Source organism: Falco naumanni, chromosome Z, assembly GCF_017639655.2.
Source record: "Falco naumanni isolate bFalNau1 chromosome Z, bFalNau1.pat, whole genome shotgun sequence".
Classification (NCBI taxonomy): Eukaryota; Metazoa; Chordata; class Aves; order Falconiformes; family Falconidae; genus Falco; species Falco naumanni.
Window position 1 is genome coordinate 53599551 of NC_054080.1, and position 26619 is coordinate 53626169.

Genomic DNA, 26619 nt, shown 5'->3' on the forward strand with positions numbered 1-26619 from the left:
GGAGTTGTGTGGTACTTAGCTGCCAGCCAGACTTAACCCACAGCAGTCATAGAATGGTTTTGGTTGGAATGAACCTTGAAGATCATCTAGTTCTAAACCCTCTGCCATGTTTAATGATACCTTCCACTAGATCAGGTTGCTCAAAACTTCATCCAACCTGGCCTTGAACACTCCCAGGGATGGGGCATGCACAACTTCTCCAGGCAACCTGTTCCAGTGTCTCACCACTCTCACAGTAAAGAATTTCTTCATAATATCCAATCTAAGTCTACCTTTTTATGTTTAAAACTGTTGGCCCTCATCCTATCACTACACTCCCCATTACTCCAGTTACTTGGGAATACAAATGCTGTAACTTGAAACATCCCTTACTTCATTATTCTCACAGCTTTTACTGCTGAGCATGAGATCATATGGTATGGGATATGGCTTGATTTTTTGAGGTCAGCTGTTCCAGCTGTGCTCTCTCCCAGCTTCTTGTGCACTCCCAGCCTACTTGCTGGCAGGGCAGTCTAAGATGCAGGAAAAGCCTTGAGGTGTGTAAGCACTGTTCAGCAGTAACTAAACCATGCTGGTGTTAATCACATAAAGAGTTCCTCCCCATCTTTCCTTTAGACCCCTTTAAAGTTCTCGAAGGCTACTATAAGGTCCTCTCAAACTCTTCTCTAGGCTAAAATGCCTCAACTCTCCCAGTCCCTCATGATAAGGGAGGTGCTCCAGCCCCCTGATCATCTGCAGGCCCTCTTCTGCCTCCTCCAGTCTCTTGACATCCTTTTCAACTTACTTGTGTTAGCTTAGGGTAAAATGTTGCTATCCACTGCAAGCTCCTTAGCTGCTGAAGTCATGTTCTCCAAAAGAAAGATACAGAAAGATCATTACTCTTCCACAGAGAAAAAGAAATACTAAACTCCAGACAAAGAAATCCATGACCATTTTCTTTAAGGTCAAAAAAGCCAGCATTAACCAGTGCTGAAAGAATGTATATAAAAAAAGACACAACACAATACTGAGTACTTTGTGTGGTTTCTCTGCAGACCACTCGAGAAGTGTAGGTGTCATGGATAAAATTTATCCCACCACAGAAAGGAATCTCATTAGCCTTCACTAAGGGCAGAACTGTCTTTTCTCCTCCATTTGTAAGTGAGGGGCCTCACATACAGCACCACTTATACCAGCTGAACATAGGAGTCTGTAGGATCATGTATTCACTAGTGTACTGTTCCCTTACAAACACAAACATGATAGAAACACAGCAACTGATACCTCTTCCCCCTCAAAATACTGACATTCTTTCCATCCTTAGAAGCCCAATTTGAGAGTTGTGATTTTTCTTTCTGACTACTGAAGAACCTCTTTTTTAGTTTTCTTTTCTGTGTTTCTTTTCTTACTGATGCTGTTTCCTCCACTGTGTGTTTTTCCTCTCTCAAGGTTCAGCAGCTGTTCCCTTGCTGCAGACTCTCTGCACAGCTCTCTGCAAAAGGATAAGGCACATGAAAAACTAGCTGAAAGTGGTTCTTCTGGGTAGTTCTGCTGGCAGTCAGCATGCTGTAGCTTCTACTCAGTGGTGTTTCTACACCACTCAAACAATATCACGGAATAAGAATGTATCTTCACAGAATAAAATGTGTTGAACATGAACAAGAAAAGCAACATAAGGACATAGTAAAGCTTAAGGTTCAGAGGTCAGACAACAGTCTGATCTAGGAACTTTGGAAGTACTGGCAGAACCAGATAGATGAGGTGATAGGGGGTGCTCCTGCATCAAGCTCCTTACCCTGTGACCCCACGGCAAACTAAGTTCTGCTGACTTCAGGGTAAATTGCTACTAGTACATAACATGCTGTGATTTACCTGATTTATACATGCAAGGAGTAATTTTTGAACTGTTCAAGCGATTCCAGGTCTTTGTTTCGCATTGAAATCAGGCTCTTAAATGTTGCAAGTTTTAAGTGGAACTTGAATCATGCGGGTATATGTGAAGACTACAGGCAGGGCTTGTTCTTTCTTCCCCATTCTTAAATGGCTATTTTGAAGTGGTTCAGTAAGATTCTGATTAACATCCTCTGAGGCACATTTCCAAAAGAGACCAACCTTTACATATTAAAAATATAAGAACAGTTAGTTCCATCCTTCAAGAAAAAAAACCAAGTATTTGGACTAAAGTACCAGTCTCAAAGTTCTGCTGGGCCTGTACTGTTCATATACCTTCTGCCTCTGCTTTGCTGGTCCAACAATGCTGGCTACTATTGGCAGACCAAATATAGAGATTGTTGGCCTAGGTGACATCCACAGATGCTTTCAACCCTAAATAAGTCAATGGTTTTGTAACTATAGCAGAAAGAGCCAGATGTCATTCCTATACCTGTACTCAGATATACAGTGCCTTTGTATGTAGTCATACTATCAACTGTGCTTAATCAAAAATCTATCTATTTCAAATCTATCTATTTTAAATTTATTTTAGGTATCAAGATTGTTCTTGGACATTATGAGTCAGTGGAAATGAGTGACCAAGTTACACAAAAGTCGTTAAGCCATCTTTTGCAGCAAGCCCAGGATCAGTTTGTAATCACATGCTGAAAGATGTGCAAAAAGTGTGCTGTACACACGCAAGACATACACACAAGCACACACACAAGTGGACAGAAAAGTCACGTGTTTGTGCTCAGAAATGAGTGAATCTAAAAGGGTGTGTTCCATTCTGTGTGCAATCTGTGCTGAAACAGTCCTCCATGTAAAGATCACAGCAATGGCAGAGAGTTGTAAAGATTCACCAGAAGCTGTTTTCTCACAAAAAGTCTAGCTGGTGCAGAAGATCAGTCTTTGGGGTTTCATTTTTTATGTGTTTTTCCAGCCAAGAATACAATTACACAGCAGGAATACATTTAATAAAAAAAGTAGAGCAAATCCCACCTAAATTTTAATATCCATATTTGAAAATGTGTGGGAGAGGTAAAGACATTGCTGTACACAGAAAAGAACCATAAAGCAGCAGCTAAGTTAATATTCAAATTGAAAATGTGTACATGCAAGATTTTGACATCCAAATGTTGATATTCCTGACAATGATTTTTCTAAATGGTCATAGGAACCCAATTTTCTCATCCCTTCAAACAAAAAGGTGATACAATGCTATGGAAAGTTAGGAGTTTCTCAAATTGCTATTCCATTAAAAAATATTTGGTTTTCCTTTGATAGATGCAACAGTTACTATTACCAAACCTTGTGATTTCTCTATTTTTATGATTCTTTTTAAGAAGGGATTTAATACTTTCTATCAAGTGTAAATTTTTTATTTAGTTTATAAAGCTTTTCAACCAGTATTTAAGAACATAATTCTGTAGTTTGGATAGAGGAATTTTAGTTGACATATTTCATGTACTTCATAAATTATGACATTTTTAAGAAAAAAATGCTCATTCAACCTCTATTTCACTGTGTTTTACAGTAAATAATTTAAATTGTGAGTATACATAAGTTAATAGAAACAAAATGATTTTTTGAAATCCAGCTTTCACCTAGGTTGCTTTTGTATAAACAATGTTTTCCTATCTTTCAGGAAATTATAGTTGACCCTTCAATGAAAGCAATAAAATGTTGAATGTGTCAGTTTCAGTTATACCTGACATATTAATCCTTAGATTCAATGATTTAAGATTATTTTTTTCTGATAAAGCAAAGATCTGATAAAAGGCACACATCACAAACATGTATTTATTTAAATAAAAATATTGGATGACATAAAGACCATCTGGAAATATGATTTCTACATAAATGAATATTTTCTTTTTTCAAGTATAACTACATATAAAATGATGTCCCTTCCTTCTTAAGTTTCTTTTGACCACAAGAGGGAGTTAGTCATGGAAAATTTTAGTGTAATATATAAAAGAAATATTTCATAGTTCATGAAACTATAAAGAGACTGCAAAGTATTAAAATCTAATAAATAAAAAAGCAAAACAAAGCCCACCTTTAACATATGGAGATGTCTGTGGAAGGTCTGAAATTAAAATAAGAATTACTAAAACCCAATTCGCACAATTTGAACTTAAAAAAGAATCAATAAGACTAAAAGTAATAAAAAATATAGTACAAATTATCTTAAAATTAATATATCATCTTCAACCTTTAATCTGAAATGTTAGTTTCCCTTTCATGTTAAAGTCATTGTCCCACGTAAGACCTTTTAAGGGACTTTTAAATATTTTAGTGTTTCTCCTTGTAGTTATCATCCTTTTGTGCAAAAAAAGTGCTTTTTATAAAAATTAATATTTTTTTCCAGACTGAGTGCAAATAACTACATGACTTTTGACATTATTATTATTTTAGAAAGTTTGCCTTCAGTCCCCTTATGGATAATTTTTCACCTCTGCTACTTGGCCTTTTGAGAGCCTTTCTGATTCAATACTAATGCAAATTACATTGTTATTTTTTATGACTTTTGTACACTTACTACTCAGCTATATCCTAGATTCACAGAATTTTTTAATTTTTTTTTTTTATATAATCATTAATGGATTTGCAGCTAACCTATGGCTCCAGCCATGGTCTGTTGCCTTCATCACTGATGTATGCATTGTCCTGATAAGTACTGTGTTCATTTTCCTCTTGGGTAAGCACAGTTAAAAAATAGAGAGGGGGTGGGGGGGAGAGAAAGAAACTCTCAAACTAATAATTACCTTAGCCTGAGACAGTGATGGCAAAACACACTTGATTGCTTTCTAACCTTCAGTACTGTGTAATGAAATATGGCTGCTTCGGGACAAAAAAATGTGTGATAGCTTCTTGTCATTTTAATGTTATTTCACTGAATTCCTCAAAACTACATTTCATTCAGCATTATCAGTATGATAATATTGTAATTAAAGGACAAATCTTGGTTTAATTATGCATTCTTTCCCCACATCAAAAGGACTGTCCCTAATATTCTTAGTGTCATCATTCCATATTACATTTTAATTTGTTAGTTCATCAGTGTGAAGTGAGTATCCTCATATATAAAGAATCATTTGTCATGATTCAGTAATCTAACAAAGCTTGTTGAAAGGTGAACTGATTAGTAAAAAGAAAGAAGATTTCCAACACATTATGAAATAAATTTTGTATGCAAGGGTACTTGTATCACACAGGAATACATGAAAGACGGTTCTGATACACATTTTGTTGTATCACATACAATTCTGCACATTTCTTTGTCTGAAAAGGAAAAAAAAAACCAACCCAAAAAACCACCCAAAACATTTGATTTCTTACTAGATAGATTTTAATTCAGCAATAGTGGTTGATGCTGTACAACAAGTAAAGATCTTGTGATATTATTAGGTACTGATTATGAAAATCCAAGGTAGACCTGGCCAGATAAATGGATAAACTGTGAAATTATGTATACTTCAAATTGCTCCAAGAAATGTCTGCTTGCAAATCTGCATCTTTACATACTTTCTGTTGTTAGTATCCCATTATTCCTTTATATAGAACTAAAAAGTAAAAAAAGGAAATGAATCAATCAAACTGCAGGAACAAATCAATATATGTAGCCAATCAAAACTTAAGAGATCTGAATATATTGATGCTTCGATTAACATAATTTAGTTTTGTCCTGGTTTGGGCTGGGATGGAGTTAACTTTCTTCTTAGTATGTAGTACAGTGCTGGGTTTTTGCTCTGATGTGAGAACAATGTTGATAACACACGGATGGTTTTGGTTGTTGCTGGGTGATGTTTATATGTTTATATATATATATGATGTTTATATCCAGCCAGAGGGCTGGAGGGGCACAAGGGACTGGGAGGGGACACAGCCAGGACATCTGATCTGAACCAGCCAAAGAGGTATTCCATACCATGGGATGTCATGCTGAATATATAAAACTTGGGATGTTAGCTGGGGCCTGGGGATCGTTGCTGGGGGACTGGCTGGGCATTGGTCAGCGGGTGGTGAGCAGCTGTACTGTGCATCACTTGGTTTCCCTTCTCCCTTCCCTTTGGATTTTATCCTTTTCCCCCACCTTTCTATTATAGTGGTTATTATTATTATTGTTATTGTTTTTGTTTTTACCTTTTAAAATTCTGTTTTTATTATTAAATTGTTCTTATCTCAACCCTCGAGTTTTACATTTCTTTCTGATTCTCCTCCCCACCCCTCTGGGTGGGGGTGGGGCAGTGAGTGAGCGGCTGTGTGGTGCTGGGTTGCTGACTGGGGTAAAACCACAACAGGTTTTAAGAAAAAGTGCTCCTGTTCTTTGCTTATCTTGCTACAAAATTTATGTAGGTATCTCTAAAAATCCATCTGTTGGGGTTTTGCTGTATTATAAGCTTTTGCTACATCTTGTCATCTGTTGACATTGTAAATAACTCACAGTTACTTTTATGGCTGGCTTCTTCTGCAGATGTTTTTAGAGTGTATAGAACTGACCATGTGAAGAAATTACAGCATTCTAGAAATATTATTTCCAGAGCTGTCTGAGCAACGAGATCTTGAATTAATATCTCATCCATTTATCTTTTTTTTTTTATTATTTGCATCATCTCCAAATGTAATGTTGGCTTTGTTTACTTTAAGATTTACAGGTAAACTGGGTTACAAAAACATTTTACAAACACAGTGTTAACATTAGCATTAGAGTTTGGACCAGGCTTTTAAAGTGAATCTTCTAAGTGTGTCCACTGGTCAGACTTTAGTTCACTTTGTGTCCTGGGTCTGCAAAATGAATACCTTCCAGGTGAAACCGAAGTGGAAAATCTACTTCAGGAGTGCATGGAATGTGGCACAACTGCTAGTGGGCATTCATTGTTGTGTGACAAACAGGACTTAATCTCAGTTAAAAGCCTTGAATCACTAGCTTGGATGCTGTGTCCCAGTGTGGACTTGGAAACTATGTCAGTCTTTCACCACTTGGCCTTTACTATCCCTGTGTTGTATCAGTTTTTAGTGATTGAATTTGAATCTTGAGTGCTCAAATCTGACTCTTGAATCTCTGAATCCTCCTTTAGGTCACCTGTACATTTGTGTAGAGAGCTAAGCAGTAAAATTTGCAAACACCACACTGAGAAACTACCTGTAGCTGGAATATAAGTAATTATAAGGATAAATGCATTTTCTCCAATATTACAATATTTTTCCAACTCATGTAGCTGAGTATCTTCTTCAGTTCTTTGCTATAGATCTCATCCAAAAATTCCCGAGACCTTTCTTATAGTTAGGGTCATTATTTTATGCCAACACATAGCAATGACAATCACACCTCCGTCCCACTCCAGCTATGCCTAGAAAGAGAATATTCACTCACGTTATGATAAAGATGTCACAATTCTCTGTTTCTTCTGATGAAACTCACACACAACAGATCCTTTTTCAGAAGAAAAAGTTGGAGATGTTGACAGCTGTGGACTGAGAGTATGCTTGGCCTTCTCTACACAAACTGTTCCATTTTGCACAGAATGCATTGATTAGAACAAATATTAAAAAATAATTCTACATACTCAAAGAAGAAAGTTGGCGTGATTGTGATTACCTAGCCTACTGCTTATTTCAGTGGATAGAAAAGTTGATTTTCAGGATCGCTCTGCATCTTTGTGTTATACAGGCCATCTGACCCTTTCCTAAGTGGTCTGAACTTTTTCTGATAAATTCTACCTTCCCAGAGCATCTAATTTTTCTGACACAGATTGCAGTCTAAAAGTCACAAGGCAGCTAATTGAAAGCCTGGTTATAAGGCTCATCTCATTAAATACTGAAATGCAAGCACCTCCTAAGTGAAATGTGGCAGCTGTTGAACAGTGAACAGCAAAACTGCACAAGCGCTCAGGATAGTGAAAAAGAGCGTTGTATCTAATTGAAACTGCAGGAGAATTGTTAGTAGACAGAATGCAATTATCCAATCTGGAAATTGTCCAAAATAGTAGGGTTAATATACATGCCTATTCCTCATTTTTTAATGTTGGAGGAGAGGGAAAATGAGACTATTATTGTGCTATATCGTTGTGTAAATCTTTAGAATTTGTGACACTAATATGTGAATCATTACAATTCCACTTGTTTCAAACCAAAAGAAGAGCCTCTTTGGAAGAAAGGCCACTATCTCATAGGATCAGAATGAAGTCAATTCAGCAGGAAGTGTCATCACTTTACCTCGCTCAGCACAGTCGTCCTTTGGGGTCTCATAAGCTGTTCTGCACAAACCCTGAGCTCAATGTCAGTGTGCAGGCTCAGAAACACAATGTCTCTTAAAGAATGTTTTTAAAGAATGATGTAACTTGAAAAGCAAGCATTGGTAAGAAGGTGCTCTTCCTTGTAGTATGATGCTAGTAGGTGGTAGTGTTGAGGTATTTTGGCAGTCATTTTGTTCCCTTTGCCATACCACCACGTATATGCTTGCTGAAGCAAGCTTTTTGGTTAGTTCTTTACTGTATGCTTCTTCAAGTAAAAAAAAATTTCTTAATACATTTTCTTTTTTTAATAATTTACATAAATAATTAGCTTTATTTCATCTGCAAGAGGTTTCTTCCTGTCCTTTATATATGCTAAGTTAAACAATACAAACTTCTGATCCCACATGATATTGATAGTATGTCAAGATTCATTCAGGTTAAAAAAAAAACATCCCTTGACAGTTATCACCTTCAATCGACACTTTTGCAGAAAGGAAGGAATTTGCAGCCAAGAGATGGGGTAGAAAAATCCATTTTCTTTAGACGACTGAGTCTGCTGCCTCTGAAATACTTCCCCAGAAGAAAGTAATGCTAAAACTAGAAACAGAAAAGACAAATGTGCAGGGGGAAAAGATTTTAATGTGTTGTACATTGCCTGTAGATTCACAAATAAAAGAGTCAAAACTAGCTGAAGAGGCAGTGCCTGTCATGTTATTTGGGGTTAATGGAGAAACAGTAGATGTAAATAAGTCACTTTACGAAAAAACAGTTGCAAAAAACGGCCATGTTTTTAGTGCTGAAGATATTACATAGTTACATAGCTGTATTACTGAAGCTGAGAGGCTGAAAAGAGACAGAAAAACTAAATGGTTAAGACTGTCTGGAGAGAAGGGACAGAAGAGAAGAGGGTGAAAGTAAAACTTCCAGTGAGCTGAAATAGCAGAGTGGTGCAAACACAAGGACATGAATAACAGAAGCATTTGAAGCAGTTAATCTCTAAATGCACAGAAAATGGTAAGACTTAAGGGAAGCTGAGAATGTTTTCAGAGTGGACATAGTTGGTTTTTTCTTTTTTTTTTTTTTTTTTTTTTTTTTTTTTTTTTTTTTTTTTAAGTTCTAGTACTAACAAACAACATAACAACATTCCCTTAGGTAGGAATGACTATTTACTGAAGACAGCTTCCAGAAAAACTATAAGACAAGGTGAAATTATAACAGATGATAGCTGGCAACACTGATGCTAGCCCTATGCTAAAAAGTCTGTGTTGTGCAGCTCTTCCTGGAGATATGTGATGACCTGAGATCCGGACTTGAAAATAGAAGTGCTTAAATGCCTGAAGTGATGCTGTGAAGATGTCTGAGTCGCTGTAGCAGAAGTTAGCAATGAGTTTACCATGGTGAAAGACAGAGGACAAATCACATATCTTAATTTTGTTTTAGTGGATGAACAGTGCTCTCTGGACATGTCATGCATGCTTTTGTTGAGAAGGCTGTACAGCAGGTTTACATAAAGAAAAACATAAAGTAAACATAAAAGAGAGAATATTCCTCCTTTAGCATTCTATGTTATATGTCTTGCACAGAAAATATCCTCTCTGTTAAAAACTAAAAAGAAATCAAAGACAAATATTGCCTTTCAATCCATGTAATGGTATAGTGGTGTGACATGTTAATGTCAGTGTTGCAGGCTGATAATATGGTACAATTACCATTTTATCACTCACAGGTGCAATTCAGCTGCCAGAACTAATACAGACCACTTACACAGATTCTAACACACTACCCTTATTAGAAGGTCTGATGCTCTTTTATGAACTAATCTGAATCAGTCTGGGCATAATTCTGACAGTGCTGTCATTGCACATTAATAAAACTACTCTCTTCAGCAGTAGCAGAGTCCTGCAGTGATTTTAAAAGAGTAACGTTAAGACATACTTTTAGGAGTAAGATGTAATGTGTATATGATGAAGAGTTATTGCATTTATTATGACATTAATGATTAAGAATAATGATTAAGACTACCTCCATAACATATGTATGAGAGAAGAATGGGATTGAAGTGTAGCATGTTCATGGAAATAATGTTACATTTTCTTTATGAATGTCTGTTCTGGAGTTGAAATATTCACTTTTCTGCCTCTTTATTGTTAAGAAACTCTTCAAAAACTGTAAGAAAATAAATAATCTAAGTAACTTGAGCCCCGTCTGCATGCTTCAGTCAGTTTACTCATCTCTGGACTATCAAATTCAAAGCCTATGTGTTCAAGTTTATGCTGAAATACCACACAGGATTAAATTTCTGGAAGAGTCTACTAATGAAGCTAGTGAATGAAAACACTGATAACTTTCCTATCGACCTTACAATAATGGAAAATGTTGTAATTTGACAATGAACAATTGTTCAGTGTCGTTGAGGTAGAAGACTAGGAATTACAGCAAGTTAAAATCTAGACTGTCAGAAAACAAAGATTCTGACTGCAACTTCTGTTGCTTTTTTATTTTGTGTTACAAATTAGTCACACAGTATTGTCTAAGTTGGTCTAATGGCTACTTTTTTGTGCCTATAAATTTGTTAGGGTACTGCCAAGACTTCCCATTTTTAAGAGTAAAAAAGGAGAATAGTCAGTTTTTTTATCCAGCTTTCTTATTCTGATATAAAACAGATATAAATACCTTTGACTTAATGTTAAATATTTGTGTTAGATAAGTAGAAAGAGAAAGATCATGCAACTTCTGTGCTTCTAAAGATCTATTAATATTTTTAAATTATCATTTAGCTGTAATATGAAAAGGATTTTGGAGATTAATATGCTGTGACTGAAATTGATTCATTTCAGTCCTAATTCCACATCCAGCTAGAGAGTATTTAAGAAATCAAATTCCGCTTTCCTGTGTATGGTGTTATGTAAGGAAAGCCACTTATACAGATATGAAATTAAACATGATACAATGAGGACTTCTGGGTGGTATCCCAAGACAGCACTTTGAAAATATTGTTCTCTCTTTTCCCTCTGCTATGAGTTAATAAATTGTTTATGGACCCATGTCTTGGAAAATGCTTTTCTATTTATTTTCATTATGTAGGTGTTTGTAAACCATGTGTTCTGTCTATTGATACCCCTTCATTCTCCCCTTGTAGAAAGGTTCTGGTCCACAAAACAAGTCTGTAGTTTCCTGCCCCTGCTCTGAACCCTTCTGCTTTTCCAGTGTGTGCATTTACCTATAATTGACAAGCCATTGCAAGGAAAGAGGTATTCCCTAGCTAGCTGGCCTTTGCAAAGAAAATCCTTGAAGGCAATCAACAAACTGAAATACCACACATTTTCTTAGCTTGAAATTCCTAATAAATCAATATCAGGTAAATATTCATACATTAAAGGTTAAATACTTTAAAGTCTTTGACAGTAATTGAGTGTATTGACAAGAGAGGTTTAATTTTGCTTGAGGATTTTTTTTTTTCTTTCCATTTTATGACCGTTTGCCTCAGATAGTAAATATTTCATATTACTGACTGACACTTCACAGTTGGCACAAGTAAATATACAACAGTCAACTCTAGCTTAAAGGCCTCCAGATGCAACTTTATTAAGAAATACCATTCCATAAATAAAGCTAATGTTTACTAGTGACTTTATATCCATGGAAGCAATATTCACACACACATCATCAGAACTGCAATAGCTGAGACTGTAAGTCTCCCATCAGTCCTAGTCCCAAGAGAAGGATCAGATGTTCTTGATTAAGATGCCTCCATAATAAATCTCAGGTTAGCTGTTGATGTCATTAACATCTGTCTAGGCATGGCAACACCTCTTTAATTTTGAACTCTGAGATACGGCTTGCAGATTGTACTTTCAAAGGAATTAGGATGCTTGGAAAAGCACCTGAACACCTACACAGGTGCTTTTAGAAATCACATTGGTGACAGTAGGATGATTAAGTGTTTTGACAAATCTACATCTATCTTTAATGTACTGAAATATCTTTCGAAAATCTTAGGGCTTATGCATCTTTTATCACATAATCAAGAAAAGGCAGAAGACAAACCCAGACAAAACTATGCCTGGGAACAGCAATATACTATTCAGAATACCTTTTTCCTTTTCTACATGATATACATCATGGACATACGATGAGTAAAGAACAGGTCTTGGATTTTGAAGCATGAGAAGTCTGCTGTTCAAATAAAATATTTTTTTTCTTACCACAAATACAGTGATCATAGAAAATACCGAGAGTTCTTTGAAGAACAAAGCTTCTATGTCCTTTTTTCTGGTTCCATACATCATGAAAGCAGCAGAAGTGTGAAGTAGCTCAATCACAGTTTAATTCTTGATCAGATGAAGTGTGTGAGAAGATAATTTTCTGTTCAGGTATGAAGTGGGTGCACAGCTCCCCTCAGCCCTCATTCAGAAAGCTCCCCAAAAATCAAGTAAGGTTGAAATTCATCAATTGGAGGTTACCATAAACCGTTTGAAAGCATCACAAAAGATAAAGCTATTTTTGCCCATTGATAGTGGCTATATTCTGGCAGACTTTTATTTCTGTGCTCAAATACATATTGTCTTAAAGTATTCTTTGGACTTCTATGAGTGAAGTCACTTTATCATTTCAGTGTGAAATCTTGTAATTTCTGTGCTTACTTTCATCATTGTAACACACCAACTTCAGTGACCCTGTTTTCAGTTGCTACTAATGTAAATAAGGTAAGAAGGAATTAATTCACACTGGCCAAATATCACACAGGTCACTCAGTTACTGCCAAGAAACCTGTTTGCTTTCTGAAACGATCAATAAAAGCTCAAAACAAACTTTTGATCTCTGTTTAGGTTCAGTGCCTAACTCTTTGTTTTTTTCTTCAGTTCCTTTAACTTTTCTAGACACTAACTCTACTTCTGGAATTCTTGTAAACATTAGTCCTTCAAGTAAAACATAATTCAGCTTCAGGTCTAGGAAAACTGACATGGAGGAGAGGAGTTTGGACTATTGTTAGAAGCCAGTTACTAAGTTATCTGGAAGGACTACTGTCAAATATCTCTGATTTTAAACAATAAAGGAACACAATATAAAAGTTGGTATTCTGAGGAATGGGTTAGAAAGGGTGGTGGAAGGAAGAAACTGTGATTCATGTGTTTCATGAGGAAATGTGTCACTTAGCTGCCAAACAGACATCATCTTTGTGAGGTGCCACCCTAGGATGTGACTGGTTAGCCTGTACTCAAGAATAAGTGCTTGGAGCTCTATTGCATATTTATTAACTTGAGAATGACATCCTGAAATTAGGTATTCACCATGTGAAGCAAACTCTTGCCTTCTAATCTGGGGGGGGTGGGGGGGGGTGGGTTTGGTTTGTTTGTTGTTTTGTTGTGGTTTTTGTTTGTTTTGTTGGTTTTTTTTTGTTTTTTTTTTTTTTTTTTTTTAAGAAGCTATGAATTAGACACTTTGGAATAGTCCTATGTGCTTTCACCAATCCTTACAGATTCTTAACTTAGAAGAAGAACATGAGTTATTGAATTTAAAGAATTCAGTAGCCTTTCCTTTCACTTCAAAGGTATGCCCCATCTTCTAAACTCAGTTAAAGAACTCTTGCAGAGTATGATGTACACTTTCTCATGACCTCCATATAGATATTGACCAATAAACGCTGGTTGAAACATTTCTACAAATCAGACAAGTGACAAGATCAGTCACTGCTCTTAAAGGTGAGCTATAGAAAGAAGGTTTGTAGAGAGTCTGGATTATTCCATTAGGTTTAAAAGGAGGAAATTAATAATTTACATAGAGGTCACTGCTAATTACAACTTTAACCTTGCAAAGTTTAAAAGTGTGAATAACTCACAGGAGTGTAATTCAGCTTCTGAAGCAAATTCTTTCAAAGCCTAACTAGCATGAACATAGACTGAAATGAATAGATGCATTCTGAGCCCTTGCTTATATCTGCTTATTTTAGGGGGGTGTGGTGTGGTGTGTGTTTGTTTGTTTACTTGCTTTTATAGTTTTTTGGGGGGTTATTTTTGGGGGTTTTTTGGGTTTTTTGTTTTTTTTTTTTTTTTTTTGTAGTTGTTGTTGGGGGTTTTTTTTGGGCAGAAGGATTGGAATTGTCAATAACTGTTTAGGACAACAGCTGTATATATAGCAGTTATAAGCTGTGTAGTCAGTAATGTCACGAACTGACCATAAGTTATTTCTGATGTAAACCTGATTACAATTTTTACTTTTATCTGCTTTCTGGTCACTTGTCCATATTCCCAACAATATATTTGAAATACCTGAATCCCAGATAAATTTCAAGTATTCATTATTTGTACAGTCAAACTTCAAAAGTAAAATATCCTTCCGGGAAGTAATCAATCTTCTCCTCTTTGGACGTTTGAGACTCAGCATTTCTAATAATTTTAGGGCTAAACCCAAGACCTTTATGCACTGGTATAGTAGATTTCAGCCTTCTGAATAATATCTGTTGTTATTCTTAGACCTTGCAGCCCTTAAAATTTCACACTTGTAACAACCTTAAGTTTTTCTCAATTAACCATCTGGAATACTTATGTGAACATTGTGTGTATAGGTTTCATGCTAGGTATGTATATATACCTGTACTGACAGAAAAAGGGGTAGGAAAACTGATAAATAAAGTTCTGAACATTTCCCTCTTCAATCGATGCAGATATAAGATATGCACATTAGAAATGTTATTATAGCTATTACACATAGTCAAATCACTTGTGAATAAAGTGCCAATTCTCAACTTAATCTGATTAAGCTTTCATCCTTTATTATGAACTACTGCAAAGTTCTGCAGTTGTGTATTGAAATTCTGCATATGAATAGTTTTGTTGCAATATTAAGGACTCACACGTAGGAACACTGAAGTTAATGTTTATAGCTTACCCTAGGTTTTAGTATCTAATTATTATTACTTGAGTCCTATTTTTACAAGAACAAAGACAAAAAACCCTGACACAATATATAGTATTTAATTGAATGTTTTATGCAGCCTTGAAAACAGTGCATTTAATCACTCTACATTAGAGACTTTTTATTTGAATTAGTTTTTAAATGTCAGTAAAAACTGTAAACTGATTCAAGTCTGAAAAAATGTTTCAAGAATTGCAAAGGTATATATTTGGGAATGGTGACACATAGAACAAATATTGAATTCTCGTCATTTTAGACTTTCACTTATGACATGATTTAAAGATTTAATTATGAATATTGAAATTAAATATATTCTCTGATATTATGAGAAATTCATGGTAAGACTTGTAAGGCAATTCAGAAACATTGATAAGAGGAAATAAAGAACTGCAGAAGTGCATTTCCATTTTTATTGCTAATTGTTCTTTTCAGGTATGTGTCAGGTATTGCAAAGTTTATGAGTCATAATTCTTTCTGACTATTCCTATCAACAAACATAAAATTGTGTATGCGTAAAACCATGGTATTTGACTATGACTTTTTCTATTTTTTTTTTTTTTTTTAGATCTCTATCCTGAGACGCAACAACAGGATGTGCCTTGGAGAAGAGTAAGTTGAAAATTTTTTTGTCCTTGATATATAATAATAGCTGGATACTGTATCATCAATTTCAATAAAATTAATCAGTTATCCATGAATTTTAAAAATAGTAAGCTACTCCAACTGAGTTCTATCTATCAAGTCCTATACTGTTTATTCAGACTTATCCTTCATTTCAGCAGGAGCTTTGAGTAAGTGACATTCTTTTGCATACATTGAATTTAATCATTAACAGTTTCAGAAAATTAGCATCAAATATTTCAGCAGCTATGTGTATCATAATCTCCTAAATTTTTATGAATAAAGAAACATTGTAGGTGATTTTGATGCCTAAGGTAACTTTCCTCTAGGAAAAAACAAAACAAAACACCACCACCAACAACAAAAACAAACCTGAAGAAAGATGAGCTGTTCTTACAAAACAAAGAAGCAAAGGAAGTGATCAGTATCTTTTCATTGATGTCCATCTTTCACATGTAAAGACCATGTGGATATTTTTGTAAAAAAAGTGTTTAGCTACCTATTAATCACTAGGCTTTCTCCTTTCTCTGTGCCTGAAATATCTATCTTCTCTATAGTGCTCGGAAAGTTGCTTTTTACTGTTAAAAATTATATAAGGCTAATATACAATATCTCTCTCTCACATACCATACTTGGAAGAATTTTTCATGTCCACATTTTGTATTGTTTTGTTTTATTCAAATATCAGCAAGTTCAAATGGTAGTGACTCAATGACATAGGTTGAGTAGAAATGAAGAGTGTCTGTTAACTGCTTGGTGTTGAGGGAATGACTGGCAGCAAATTTTTTGCTATGCCAAGTCTCTGCTGAGAGGTCAGGAGTTGTCATGCTGTTTTTCAACAGCAAAATTAGTCCAATGTAAGTAAAACTGATTTCCAAGTGGCATGATGTTACATTACAAAGCTGACTTAATTTCTTATCAAATCCTTATTTCTATTTGTTAACAATAACACTAATTCTGTTGGAGTGGAGGAAGTAAAATTACTGTAATGCAGCAGTTATAAATGAGAACATAAGTACACTTGGAATTTTGCTTTGGTTTGATGAGTTTAGGGCTTGGATTTTAGACCAAAGACTAACCCCAGTCCCTAAAGAAACAGAAGTTCTCTAGTGAGGAAAATGATTCCTGTTTCACTGCAGACAAAAAAAGATGCAATGGGTCCAAGGCAGGAGAGGTACTGGAAGTAGATCATCTGTGCCTGGCTCCTGGGATGATCTTTCATTTTTCCCTTTCCCCAAATATAAAAGTAATCTACAGCCATAGAAATCACTTGAGGTATATATTCAATTCATTTCAATTGTCACAGTTTCATTCCATTCAGCATAGTGATATTAATTTTCATCACCTCACTGCCTGAACATAAATCTTTATTACTGCAATTAATAAGTTTCATTTTTCCCTACCTTTCATGTGTTTTGTGTGAATACACTATAATTCCAGTCATATTTGCAGGACACTCTAGAAGACATTTGGCATAAACAGTTCAGTTGGAGTTACGCTTCTTTCAGGGCTGCTGAGAAATTGGTATCATACTCAACTCACTAATACTTTTGTGTTCTTAAGATGTTCTTTGCTATTCACAGTTGTAATGCCTCAATATTTTTTCACTAGATGAGTAGAGATGAAGTTCTAATGGATGGAGGCAAGCTAAGAAGGGAAAATGCAGTTTTCTTTCCTTAAAGTTATTATGCTGCAAACATGAGATCATTCATAAGCAAAGTCTGACCCACACATTTAGATGTTAGGATAACTGATCTTTTCCAAAATGAAGACATTTTAAAATAGAAGACTATGGACACAGTTTACTTCTTAGACTTGCAAGTCACACTCGTAGACATTTCTAACAAACTAGGAGGAAAAAGGGATAGTGAATAGGAAAATGTGAATGTTATGTCATGAAACAAGTATTCTGATTCAAAATACAGTAGAATACTTATGTCTTACTACCTTTTATGCATTCCAGATACAGAATCATAGAATAGAATCATAGCATCATTTAAATTGAAAAAGATGCTTACAATCATTGAGTCCAACTGTTAACCTAACACTGCCAAGTCCATCACTAAACCATGTCCCTAAGCACCACGTCTACTGCTATTGGCAGGTAAAAATAGGTTCACTAATTTGCAAATTACTATTTTGTGCCAGCAGAGGTGTCGTTAGGATAGACATGTTTTCACACATGTTCAGATTACAGAATTAAACTGACATGTCAACAGAAGCCATAAAATAATCTTTGCAAAATTGTAGTTCCTCAGGTTAACCCTAGACTTCACTTAAATGAAAAGCACCCTAACAAAATAAAAATGTATTTTCATTAAAGTCTTAAAAAAGTCTTTAAAGTTAGCAATGTTTAAAAAGGAGCAGATTCAGAATATGAAAGAACAGGATGCTGAACTTTCTTTCAAAACACAAGCTATTTTTTCTTCTGGAGAAATAAAAATGGAAGAGCTGAAATTTAGTTTTTAGCTGATCCTGCTCTGTTCTGTCAAATGAAATGTGTTTAACACCTACTTTGAATATTTGCTTTATCAGTCAGACTAATATGAGACTCTGTTAAAATTCAATTAACAGATAATGTAGACCTTTGAAAAATTTCTAAGAAATAATATCTGGAAGCAGGTATATTTTAATTTTAAAATTATTTTCTTTATTGTTTTAAATTGCTTCAGGCTTTAAAATTTGTACACTGACCATTTTCTAATTGTTGGTCTATTCAAAAGCTTGTCACCCTTTTTATAATGATAAAATGTTTTGTTTCTTCTAATAAACCCAATTTAGATCTCTAAAAATATTAGGACTGAAAGATTCCTAGAAATAATGTGTGCGAAAGGACAGAAAATTCCCCCTTTCAGCTTCAGTATTCTTTTGATATAATCATGTTGTCCAAAGTCAACTAAACATTTCAAAAATTTTGGATAAGAAAGCATCTTCACCCATTTCTTTTATTCTGAATAGCCAACAGGAGTGTCTGGCTGCAAGGGATGATAATTATGTTCCTTATTTGCAAGTAAAGATTAAAGTTGTTATTACAACTACTATTATGCAATAATGTAGTTAACATAAAATAGATTTAAATAAATATATACAATAAAATTGTGTAATGTGGGTAGTAATTTGCAGACAATTTCTTGTCTTTATGACAAACCGCCTGTTTCAAAGAAACAGAACACAAATAATATTATGTAGATGAAATTCAGATTGATATTTTAAAAAAATATTATATGTTAAAATAAATGCAAAGGATATGAATAAAAAAAGAATGAAAGAAATCTATGACACAGATAAAATAGTTCACATGAAAAATAACTTAGAAGTACTTAAGTCTTCACAGTTTCGACACAATCATATGAAAACATGATTTTTTGAAATGAACTATTGTAATCAATGTGCACTGCTCACCAAAAAAAGTGTTAATCAGATTGTTATAATTGTTATCAACTAAAACATATGTCATCAGCAGTTGTGTTATCATACTTCAACATCTGTACCTTAGAAAGCTAATAAATTCCACTCCTTAGGATTTGAAGTGCTTTAATACATATATATATGTATATACACACACACACACACACACACAAATAAATCTATTTTTCATGGTCAATATGAACTGAGACTATCATGCTTATATGATTTCCATCAGCATTCTTTCATACCTCTACTTCAACTGATCAGTTCTGAATTGAGGACCAATGCATGTACTTTTTGACCAATGAAATGGAGAAAATTTCAATCGTCTCTGGGGCTGTAGAGCTAAACACTTTTCAGTCCTGTGTCTGTCTCTGCATACAGGAGAAAGTTTTCTAATATTCTGTTAATAAATTTCTGGATTATTTTTATATATATATATATATATATATATATAGAGAGAGAGAGAGAGAGAGAGTATGTATTCCTTAATAAAATAACTTCTTTTAACATTTCTAATCCTTTTTATTTGTTACAGTGAAATTAGTAGAAAGATGTTAGTCTTATTTCTTAAGTGAAAATGAAAGAGGTACGAGAATAGTTCAGCATGCTAAAGCCTGTGAGCTATTTAGTAAAAGCCACCTACATCCACTGAAATATCACAGGAAGAAAAAAAGACATAGGTATAAACTGAGGACAATTTTATATTCTTGTAAAATGATTATGCAGCATATGGCTTAAACTATAGCAGCCAAAAAAAGTAAACTAAACGCAAAAAGTCTACACCTGTATATTTGCCTATAAGTCAATTATTTTTCTTCTTGAGTATTCAAAAGTGACTGTAAAATCCCGGACCCTAGCCTATTATTTCTATGATGTTTGGGAAGATCCTGAAAAATTAGTGGTTTTCCTTTTATTTAGTCCAACAAGAACCCTTATGTTTATTATAAAGGTAAAAATAAGATTTGTTAGTCTGTCAAAGACAAATTCCAAAGGTGTTATGTGCTGCCTGACAACATCAGAATTTTATTTTTTTTAATACAATAGCAAAGAACAATTAAACAAAAAATAAAATAATTAGGTCACTTACATTTAATGAAAAGAAAACGTAAGCCCCTCCCACTGGGGAAATCTCAACCAACAGATGCAACCCAGATACCTAGAGTGGAGATGAATGATATTTTCAGCTCCAGGACTGGAACCTCCCTCTCTGAAAAGCAGAAACAGAAGACTTCCAGTGTATTAAACACTTAGCACAAGTCCCTAAATACTTTGTCATGTACTGCGGGCACTTCAGCACTAGGTTTTAACGTTGTAGTGCTTTTGTGAACTCCACATGTGTAGAAGACTGTAAGCATTACCACTACTGCAGGATATGAGATTTTATAACCGCAACAAGGACAATGTATCTCCTACACAGCTTCATTCATATATGATCTGCTGATATCTGTGTAAAAATCCCAGTCAGCTGTCCTGGTTGTAAAGGATTAATTCACTAAAGTTCTTTGTTTCATCAGGCAACTTGTGTGTGAAAGCTAGGAGGGAAACTAGCTCAAGTATATCTTCTAAAACTTTCATGTTGGGCGCTACTAAATTAATTCGACACATCAGTATGTTTCTGCTGTATAAAATACACATATTGAGCAAACTTCTGACGGTTCTTTCTCAAAGGACTGTTTTAATTTTGCAGTTTTTACATGGTGACTTTGTGAAAATAATAAAAAACTGTACATTTGGGTTTGGGCTGTTTCTGGTTTGGGACTTAAGGTGTTAAAGCTTTGTGAAGGAGACAGATTTACAATTACCATGGTTTCACAAGGTTTCTGTTGATTATTTATTTAATTTAACGCATTAAAAAATAATGTAAATTATTGCAGAGGTTTGGTAGTGTGATGGCAGTAATATGGATTTTTGGGTAACTCAACATGGTTGGTTCTGACAGTAAGTTTCTGAATTAACAAACTGAAATTTTTGCCATTTAAGGTAAACACAATTTTCATCTTTTTCTGTGTGAAAGCAAGGGTAAAGATGAACAGTGACAGAATATTTGTCTCCTCTTGTATGTGATTAATATCTGAGGTTGTCAGTAAATCAGAGGTGAAGGAGCTACCCCCAGATGGCTGCCATGCCACGTCTGAGAAAGGGAAATGGCAGTGTAGTCTGATTCTCAAAGCCAGCAGTCAGGTGCAAGTCTTGTCCACAGCAAAGATTCCTAGTTTTTTTTCCCCTCTTTTTTTTAATATTCAGAATGATCCTGGTCAAATGTTTTGACAGTCTTAATGCTAGGAAGGGCCAAATATTAAAATGTATAAATTTTATACTGATGGAACAGTGTCTCTAAAGTTTATGTATGAGGAGGTCAGATAAAGAATTTAAGGCAATATTATTTTTGTCCAAACAGTAGTTTTTTAAATTGTTCACTTTTCTGACTTTGTTACTATGACCACAGCATTAGGAAAAATAATGTAAGTGTAGAAATTTTGACTTAATGATGATGTTACTATAAATTACCCTGGTGTATATCTTACTGTAATTCACTGAAAATATTTTAACTATACTTATTTTGAGGTCTATTCTGTTTTGCTGATTTTTAGTGGTTTCTTTTAATATTGGTGTTCTTTAGATAAAAGGAAACATTATGAATATTATAACTGAAACAATCATCAGACAAAATTAATTTGATACAGTTATCAGTAGATAATTGTAGACAAATAATTGTGGTATTTTGCCTCTGCCAAAGAGATAAACATTTTGTGTTATGCAATATAAAAAACCAATATTATTTTCCTGCAGTGCAGAATTTTGCCTGCTCATTCTGATACTGTGTATCAGGCAGCCAATTTTTTTTTTTCTATTCCAGCCTCAGTGTTTCTATGTGTTTACTCATAAATGACTTCTAAATAGATTGTTTTACCAGCCTTGTATTGCTAAGGAAGACTTTTCTCAAACACTTAACTGTGTGATGTGAAACTTCATTCCCAGGAAAAAGAGAGATGACACTGATCAAATATTTTTTTTTTTAAAAAATGAAATAATCTTCTCTATTTTATAATCATAATGGCAGGAAGTTCAATATTTTACTCAAACAAAAAGACTGGTAGGCATATTTACCAAAGGCCTTGTGATGTTTGCAGTCGACTTTGCAGAAGACAATATTTATAAAACCTTTACTGAGTCTGGCAGTGCCATGCATTCTCTTGGGCATTAATATTATTCAGATATTGTCTTTCATTTGAACTTCAAACCCTTTTATTTATTTTTTTTTTAGAGACAGCTTTTTAATAGGGTTTGGAAATTAAAACTTTTTAATCTGCGTCATTATAATATCTGCTATGAATTTACTTTTGGGAGATAAATGTCAGTAAAGCTAAATATTATTGAAATTTTTAAGATGGAAAGCAGAAGAGAAAGAGGTATAAATATATTATGAATCACTCAAAGAACTAGAAAGCATGACCTGTGTCCTGGGTTTTTTGTGATTTTTTTTTTGTTTGTTTTGTTGTTGTTTTTTTTTGTGTGTTGGTTTTTTTTTAACGGAATAAAGCAGAGGCAGATATTTTCCAGTATTTCTGTCTTTCAATATCTAGTCCCGTAGAGACCGTATTTTGTAGACAAAATATTGTGTTTAGTGAGACTTAGTCTTAGCAGCAAAAATCTGTCAAGAATTCCATTTTGAAAATGAAAAATAAGATCTGAAGAAGAGAATCTTCACTGATGTTGCTTTTTTAAAGCCCCACAAGTAGGTGAAAAAATGTAAATTCCAGCTTTCTATATCCTAGATTTCTAGTGTATGTAAGGGAATTTAAGAACTAAAAAACTTGGTGCTCAGAAAGGGTCAATAGACAGTTTCTTATAAATTGTATTGCTTTCGGTGACGTTTCTAGTTAAAAAATATGTTTAAATACATAGTATAATGTAAGCTCAATGTAAAACTAAAATGGAAAAAAAACATCTTTAAAATATCATAACAGAATTCAGGCTTCCAAGAGTTATCTAGTGTTTTGGGAACCAAGATGATATATTGTTTATTTTTAGAACTGATAAGCACTTTTTTTTTTCTTTTTTTTTTTTTTTTTTTTTGTGCTAGTTCCTAAGAGGAAAGGTTTCCAAGGATCTTCATTTCATCCTTTCTGGTTTACCACAGCTTTCTTGGGTACTGAATAAAAAGGTCAGCAAGAAGTCCTACCTTTGTTTTCCTGGAACAGTTAAGAATTTCCTCAGATCTCAGCCCCCTTGACAGCTGAATGGAAGTGTGTTTACCTCTGCTGGTTTGCCTTTTACTGCAGAAACGCTTGGTAAACAAAACTACTGTCCTTTCAGCAAGGCTTTTGGCTGTTTTCTGCTGAACCATAGGCCTGCAGTTCAGTCCCATAAATTTCCACACTGATGAAGTTTCCATCTATCTCCTTCACACCCAGAGCTCACTGTGGCATTGTGCCCTGTGGAGTCCTCTGTGCTAGTGCAGGTTCTGACTGCTTCTGCTTTAGGGTCCTAAGAACACCGTTTTCATTGATTACAAGCATTGCTGCCAAAGGAACTCTGATGTACAGCTCCAAGAGGAAAGAATAAACAGTCTGATAAAAGCTGTTTTTTACAATAGCAGTTTTAGTTGCTTTCAGAGTAGTACTTGGCTATAGGTATTGTTTGTCATCCTGGATACAATGGAGAAAAAGGGTGGAAAAAGGTTGTGAGATGGCACATTGAGATTTCAGAAGAAATGGTAAAATGAGCACAGGGTTTGCTAGCACACACAGACATGTTAGTGGAGAATAAGGAAAGAAAAAATAAAAGGCAGACTCTGCTCTGGAAAAAGGTGAAAAGTGAAATACGAAAGGACTGGAAGCGTTGGGAGAACAGCAAAAGTGTGAAGAAACTCTTACTATCAGTTTCACACCATCCACAGACTGGCAAAACTTCAAAAATACCTGTCACATTTATATATTTTGGTCAGCAGGAAAGCTTTCCAAATAAATTTCTGGAAAACTGACTTTTGTTAAAAACATTTTATGTTTTAAATTGGTCCCCACAAGTTTCTAGCTCACTCTTAGATCTTCCCTGATACACATAAGTGTGTCTTTAGCCTGAGTGAGAGGTTTAGTCAACACTTAGCTATGTGTGTTTTGTATCTTGTTAGCTGTGTGTGCAACCTAGCATTATTTGTTTACAGCTGTGTAGAAAATGTTATATGACCAAGAATTCTAAAAAAAAACCCTCTTGGATGAACTCCCAGGCAGAAAATGGACAGTTTCCCCATGTGGCACCTTTAAAAAAAGAAAAGGAAGAAAAATAAAAGGTTTCTAAAAAGAAAGATAACTCTTATTTAATAATTTTGTAATAATCTAAAAATTCTATACCTTCATAAAGTGGTTTGATATTTCAGATGCTTTCTTCCCAAAATGAGGTGTAATGGTCTTTGTAACTTTCATTTTTCTTACTTATAAAAAAGACCAAATATTAACAAACGTTATGCAGATGTTTACTATGTGATCACTCACAAAATTAATTCTTACCAGTGTAAATTATTTTAAACCAACTTATTTTCTATTTTAACGTTTTGTTTAGCTATCTCCAAAAACATATCTGAAAGTCTAGCCAGAAGAAATTATATAACAGCACATTTTTGTTTTATATTTCTGTTTAATCCTTCTTCCAAATGTAAAGATACCAGTTTCTAACCTGATGCACACTTATTTCGTATATTTTTGTGTAAACAGTATGGGTTTTTAACTGCTTTATCTCAGTGCTTGTTCAGAGAGGTAACCGTGGATTATTAATCAGTGCTCTATAGCTGCAATTAGTTTGTTTGACAGTGAAGGCTCCTCCACAAGAGCTCTCCTTTCAGGGAGCTGTGGTTTGAGAGTGTCATGGTTTAACCCCAAGCGGAAACTATGATACCGTGCAGGTCCTCACACACAGACCCCCTCCTTCTCAGTGGGGTGGGGAGGAGAATTGGCAGAAAAGGTGCAACCTGTAGGTTAAGATAAAAACAGGTTAATAACTGAAATAAAATATTGTAATAATAATAACTTAAAAAACCACCACAACAACAATAATAATTGTTGTAAATGTAATTCTAATTGCGATTGTAATGAAAAGGGACACAACAAAAAGAGAAAGAAAGAAAACTCAAGAAAGACAAGGTGTGATGCACAATACAATTGCTTGCCACCTGCTGACTGGCAACTCCCAGTGAACTCCACCTCCATCCCCAATTTATATAGTGGGCGGGATTTTCTGTGGCATGGAATATCCCTTTGGCTAGTTTGGATCTAGTGCTATTGCTAGTGTTCCCTCCTGACTTCTTGCATACCTGTTCACTGCCAGAGCATGAGAAACTGAAAAGTCCTTGACTTAAGAGTAAGCACTACTTATCATTAGTTAAAACATAATTCTGTTATTAACTTTATTCTCATACTAAATGCAAAAGCACAGCACTGTACCAGCTACTAGAAAGAAAATTAACTCTATCTCAGCTGAAACCAGGATAGAGACTAATGAAGGAAAGGTAAAAATCCCTAAGTGAAAAACAAGTTTATTCACTGACTTACTAGTAGTACATGATTTTATTAAAAAAAATAGTGTATTATTAATGCAAACACAATTTTTTTCCTCTCATGAAATCCTTTGGTTTTCCTTTTACATTTATATTGTATGAAACATGGCTTGTCACTCTGACTACGCTAGCATAATGATACATCATGACTTTTCTACATTTTAGAGGGTTATACTAATCCCTGTCTTACCCAAAAGAACTTTAAACCTTGTTAAAAGATTGATTTCTTTATTATAAAGGACAAGGTGCAGGACTTTAAAAGTAAGGAGAGAAAGACTGACCTAAGGCCAAATGAAAAGGTACATGTTTGAGTTTTTCTCAGGTAAAAACAATTAACACCTACCTTTAAGGGATAAACTGTTGTGCTGGATTCTGAAGAAATTTAGAAAAACAGTAACTCCTAATTATGTTCTGAAACAGTATTTTAAGTATTAACTCAGGACAGCATTATAGGACAAACCCAGTTCTGCTGTTCCCTCCATGCAACAAAAGCCCACATGAAATGCAGATTATTGCAGTGTTGGTTTACTACTTTTATGGTCTACAGAAGCTTAGCGAATTTTAAAGAAATAAATACAGGAGAGAATTTTTTGCCTAGAAGCTCACTAGAATATATAGAAATAAGAGATAATGTAATGAAATATTAACAATGAAATCTCTTCCTTACAGAAATTGGTAATGAAAAGGAAGATTTGCTTTAATTTGGCTATATATTTTTCTTTAACTCGAGATTTTTCTCATTTCTGACACTGATTTCAAATGTAAGTTCTTCCTGGAGTATTATCTTCACTTTTGATCTATTCAACAATGGAAAGTAGTTAAAGTGGCTGAGTAGAAGAGAATCCATAGTTTATTTATTTATCTTTCTTATGCTATCTAATTGTATATTGGTGAGGGAATTAAAAAAGGAGGATATGTAATATCTACTAGCATATATACTTTTTTTTCTGGTAGTTTTTGTACGTGTAG

At 34.5% G+C, this 26619-nt stretch overlaps 1 pseudogene; it reads right to left on the reverse strand.

The window, feature by feature from the left end:
- Positions 1-26619, reverse strand: part of LOC121080736 — a 76998-nt pseudogene that overhangs the window by 15351 nt on the left and 35028 nt on the right.